General features: G+C 39.9%; 1 long non-coding RNA gene across 1 annotated transcript; it reads right to left on the reverse strand.

Moving 5' to 3' along the window:
* Window positions 1-751: 751 nt before the first annotated feature.
* Window positions 752-2,480, reverse strand: LOC143114523 (uncharacterized). Its single transcript, XR_012984936.1, has 3 exons — window positions 2,371-2,480; window positions 1,089-1,251; window positions 752-840 (listed from the first exon to the last, which is right to left on the reverse strand). It is a non-coding gene; the product is annotated as an uncharacterized LOC143114523 (long non-coding RNA).
* Between the last annotated feature and the right edge of the window lie 3,550 nt (window positions 2,481-6,030).

Raw genomic sequence — 6,030 nt, forward strand, 5'->3', positions numbered from 1 at the left:
CCAAAACCGAAGCAAGTTTACGCTCAGAAATGATGAGAGTGGAGATAACAATGACATTCGTGGATGAGTACAGAGTAGTTGCACTATTCAATCATGCAATCAGATTATCTAAGTTAGGCTAGTGAGTAGTCAGGTTTCTGAGTGAATCCACATAGCAATCTAAACATATATGAAACCCAAATGTATTTGTAGGCTACTTTTACTCATTTGTTGTGGTAAACAATCTCTGGTTGTATGCTCCTAGTGCATGGTGTGAAGGGGGCTGGGGATTATTCCCTTGGCTGACAGTGCTCTGTGATGCTTGGGGAAGCGAGTTCTCAGCAGTCTCTCCTCTAGCTGTGAAGGTAGGTGACTGACTGGGACATGGAGGGAGTGAGTCAACATAAAATGCCTAAAAAAAATAAAATACCCATCAAACAAGAAGCTTTCCTGAAAGTTAAACAACAAATGCTGATGATATAGCTTTAATTCATTACTCGTGTTATGTATAAAAGTACTGTTGTTAAAGACAGTTTGGTCTGTGCCCATGTATCATTTTAATATAGTGATATTCAGAGTAAATGTTTGGCACCACCACACCCCCACAAACTACTGTATATTTTCTTTATTCAGTTTTGTGATCATTTTGTGATGCTTGTCTGTGAAAGATGCTTTACAAATACAGTTACAAACTTGCTTACTTACTTCCATTAAAAAGTCATTCTACACATATGACAAACTCACCCTTTACTGGGAATGGATGCACTAGAGTGAGGCCGGAGAGGTAGAACTCTGTTCTGATTTTTTGTGCTCTGTCTAGTGGAATCATCACAGGTTTGAGAGACACTGGGCATCTGGAGTCTGATCACACACACACACACACACACACACACACACACACACACACACACACACACACACACACACACACAGACAAACAGACAGAGACAGAGAGAGTCTGTCAAAATCATTACAATAAGTCAATAACAAAACATGCCCTTTTAAGGCAAATATTGAACTGATCTAAACAGACTCGACTGGAAAGGACAATAGTGTGTATCACTACTTTAACCACCACTGCCCATGATTTATTCCACTCCAAATCTAACCTGTATGGCTGATCTGTCTCTAATCCCTGAGTGTGAGTGTGAGCTCTCTGGTGAAGTGCAGCTCCACTGCTGCCTGGAAGGCCCTGGCCTAAGCCTTGACCACAAGGCTGCTGGCCGATTGAGCAAACCCCCTGCTGACCACTAAAGCCATGCCGTGCGGGTCCTAGGGATGTAATAGATCATAAATCACACAATGAATCATCACAATGAACACTATGATATCAATTTAACATTCAAGATTCACTTTATTTATATTACACAAAGTAGGAAATCTTCATCTTTTGGAGCATCTCTCATTAAAATAACTAGTGCAGAGACCGTTCAAACATGCTATTCTTGTAGAAAACCTGAAGCCCAATTACATGTCCACAGGTAGGCCTGCTTTAAAAAATAGGATGATAGGGAAAAACATAATTCCAGCTATAAGCATTCAATAATGAATACTGAATATTATATTATAATATCATAAATGTGCAGTGAGCAGAATTTAAGCATGGCAGCATGTGACATTTTTTACAGATCAAAATGACAAGCCTAACAGCTGTTTTGAGTCAAGGCTGTTTATATGTTTAGCCTATTGAATAACTTGATGATAGAGAAGACAAACCATTTTTTGGAATGATGCATCATCACATGAAATTTGCAAAGATGTGACTCAAAAACAGTCTCTGGTAACATCACACTCTGTCTGCCACTCGTTGTCTGTAGCTGATCATGCTTGCATGTGTAGCATTCTAAAACGTTCTTAAATTCGGGACAATTGTCGTTCGTTTCAATTTGGGACCTTGAAGTCGGAATTGTCGTTTGTTTAGTCTAAGTCAGTCCAAAGTAGCCTGGGCTATTTGAAGTGTCAGTTTATTGCACATCAACCCAAATTTTGCTGCTCTTATTTCTTCATTGTATGTGCCTTCTTATTTACTTTTTATATTGTTTACTTGAATGTTATGTTTGTCCGTGGACCTAATTGGTAAAATATGTCTTGTCTCCACCGTGGGATAGTGGGAAACGTAATTTCGATCTCTTTGTATGTCTTGACATGTGAAGAAATTGACAATAAAGCAGACTTTGACTTTGACTTTGATAATTGCACAGAGGGGGAGTGGCTACAGTAGAGCGGTGTGTGCTTCTTTTACCGATATATTTAACAATACATTTTGCATTTCTTAATCTAACGTCAAACTTGGCACTGCACATACTCGTGCCCGTAGCAAGACACGTCAGAACATGTTTTACTATGTGCCTAAGTGTATATTAGAATTGTATGAAATTTGCTAATCTTTACCATCAGGACCTGTATTGCTATTCCCACAGAAAGCATGGTATGGCTGCTTAACCAACCGCTGAAGTCTTTTTTTCAGAAGGTCAGCCCTCTTCTCCTGGACTTGCCACTGCCTCTCTCTCCGCATCCTCTGTAGATACAATTGTCTAGAGAAGAACAAGGAAAAAAGCAAGTTTGTGTGATGCAAATACACCATCATGTATTTATACATCATTACGATACTTATTATTCAGTTTATTGTTAAATCAGTTCAGAATTGATCTTTCTCTCTATCTCACTCTCATACCGGAGAAGCTCTTGGTTGATCCAGTTCTCAGCACTCTCATTGAGTCGTTTCTTCCTGCGCAACCTCTTCTGGTCGTCAGAGGAAATTTGTTGTACAGGTTCATTTGAAGCCTGTTTTGAGGAGCTAAAAACAACTGACTTTAAAACTGTGAGGACATTTCACTTTCAAATGTTGCCTTTCTCATTTTCTATAAATCTTATACATTTTAAAAGAAATACAAAATGCGTACTTCACATCCGCTGCAACATCGTTATCAAGATCCTACGGGGGAGAAAGAAAAATTCTTACTGTACCAAAAAATATGTTAGCTTTTGATTGGAGACTATTAACATTCCATGCTGTAGTCACTGTCCTACCCTGATATCCGTATGTGATACCCAACTGCCTGCAAATGATGTGTGAAGACATTCATGTTATTAGATGCATGAGATTATAACACCAATTTGTAGAAAATGGATGTTAATTTACCAACCAAATTTAGTAGAGCTTCTCCTAGAAAACTGCTCATCTTCATGATTTCCTGACATGGAGCTCTTGCTGAATATTTTAGCCAAAATCTCTGCAACAAAGACACCTCTCTTATACAACAAACTACACTCATAATAGTTTTTGCTTTTTTTGTACTTAACATCGCTATTGAAAGTAACAGTTATTTGTGCTCTGTTGCATAATATTTTAAATGTAAGACTGATGTAATGGGTGACTGATCATCCTCGCCAACATCATCAAAGAGTAAACTAACTATAAAGTAAATAATATATTATTTATTTGCCAACTTTTTCCTTTTTGCATTCTTAGATGTACTGTACACTTCAGATTTCTATGTTGTTTCAGCATGTATAGTGGGACTTACCTTTTCTTACACTGGAAAGTTCATGAGGGGTTCTGGAAAACTCTGACACTGGGCGAACCAGTGAAGACTGTAAGAGGCAAATAAATTATAATCTTATTCACATAATACAACATACACATCTACAGTGCCACTACCTGTAGCCCACTTTTCTTTTTGATTGCCCAAATAAAATAACCATGTTCTCTAAAAGTCATAAAATAAATGTTACATTTTTAATAGAATTAAATATGGTAGGTGGTTCTGTGCTTGCAATCTATTTGGGTTACACACTCTCACCAATACAATAACGGTGGATTTGTGGGAATGATGATTTCCTACCACATAGCCTTTACACAAAATACTACATCACTACTCAATCTATAACAGTTGCATATCCAATGACATGTGCTGTTGATATAATTAGGTTTAATAACTATAATATAATATGGCACACAAAAGAAAAATAGGCTACATTAAGGACATTAGGACTATTAAGTTCCCATTCACGTCTTATGCATACTGCATATGTTGTTAATGAACATGTAAATATTGTTCTAACAATGGTTTGTATATACTGAGATACTGTTTTGCATATACCAGTTTTTATTTATATACCGGTATCTACCAAAAAACAATATCACTTTTAAAGTAACTTTGTGCCATAAGATCCGATCATGTTTTTTGTTGGCAGACTCTCTATGATCTACCTAGATCAATGTTTGAATCATGGTGAATCATCGGTTCAAGTACCTTATCATAACATCTTTGCTCTGCTTTGATTCTGCTGCCTCAGCATCTCAGTATGTACCACCATTCTCTGTCATCAGCTTTTACATTTCTAGTACTTACATCACACTTTGGCTGCACAGATTTGGCCTCCCCCTCGTCAGCCTCCTCGCTCCTCACACCATCATCATCATCATCATCTCCTCCACCCCTCAGTACTGAGCTGCTCCTGCTGCTGCTGCTGCTCTCCTCGTCAGAGTCATCTTCCTGCTGCACCTTCTCCCCTCTATAGAGCCTCGCTTTTGCGCTACCTCTCCACCCCAGAGTTACATCAACCTGGCTGATCTTTTCCCGCTCCTTTGTGCACTCCTCTGGGCTTGGCTTTCTGACCGTGGGCTCTGCATATAAGTCACTAAAGCGGTCACTAGACTCCCGATTCGTCATTCCTATCGGTTCACAAGAGTCTTCACCACCTCCTCTCTTCTCCTCGTCTTTGCCTTGGTCCTCGGTGTGTTGCTTTGGTGTGGCATCAGTCAGGGTCACATTGGAACACTGACTCCGTTTCCTCTTCACCATCAAAAGAGAAGCTCCAGCTGCATCAGCCTGCTTCTCTGGCGCCCTCACCTCCCCCCGGCTGTAATCAGCTACAGCACACACACCTGTCCAGCAATAACACAAAAAGCTATTGCTAACATTGCAACGACGTCTCATCCTGTTCACATGAACAAGACATGTTTGTTTAACCACACTCTGATTACATGGCATGTCTTCCATTCTCTCAAGTGAAAGTGCATCAAAATGCATCAAAAATATGAATAAATAAGTTTTTTTTTTTTCACTTAGCAGAAAAGTAAACAAGTAAATAAGTAAACAAGTAAAAAGACGAAGCATGCCTCTCCACTGTTAAAACACATGTGCACATAGACACACAGAGACACATACTGTATACATACAGTATTTATATCCACATACAAACATAGACAGCGAAGCCCACCTACTGTGATCCAAAGGGAAGAAAAGCACATTGATCTGACAGTGCACTGAAATCTGATGGACAAGGAGGCATGGAACTCACCTAGAGCAGAGTTGCTCTCCTGCTGTGCTTGAGCATCAGGGCAGGGTCTGGGCGGAGGGCTGGCGCTATCCACCACCTTCTTCTGCATCCGTGAAATGGGAGCCGCCTTTCTCACCTCACCATCTACCCTGTCCCTCTAGAACACATGAAACTCTAGAACACATGAAACTCTAGAACACATGAAACTACTCTTTTATTTACAGTACAACTGTTTAATCTATCCTGTCCCTCTAGAACACATGAAACTACTCTTTTATTTACAGTACAACTGTTTCATCTAGCAGGGAAGCCATCATCTAGCGTTGCTTGCGATGAGTGTTCCTACTATAATAGGAACACTAGGTAATAACAATAACTGTGGTGTTTGCTCTGTTCTACCTTACGGCTGGCCTCACTCTGTGGGACTCTGAAAGTAATACAGTCCCTGATTCATAACGATAACTGCAGTTCTACCATCTGAACACCTTTTAGTTAGTGTCAGTATACTGTATGTTTCAGTTTGTTTGATGATTTACTGAAAGGCTTTCCTTTACCAAAATGTCTTTCTGCTTAGAAGATCTGTCCACGGGCCCCTTGCCTGGTCTCTGAGGCTCCTGAGTTTGCTTGGGCGCTTTAGCTGGCCTCTGTGCTGCCGTTTTCTTGATATGAGATGCCTTCCTCACCGCTTTAGTTGTTGAGGGGGTAGGTTTGGATACTGAGCGCTTGTAATTTGAAACCTGTGGAGGAATAATCAAGGGGTCCCAC

This window comes from Alosa pseudoharengus, unplaced genomic scaffold, assembly GCF_046254945.1.
Source record: "Alosa pseudoharengus isolate Yale_2024_CS ecotype anadromous, Long Island Sound unplaced genomic scaffold, YU_APseudo_1.1 YU_APseudo_1.1_scf_9, whole genome shotgun sequence".
In the NCBI taxonomy this organism is placed as follows: Eukaryota; Metazoa; Chordata; class Actinopteri; order Clupeiformes; family Clupeidae; genus Alosa; species Alosa pseudoharengus.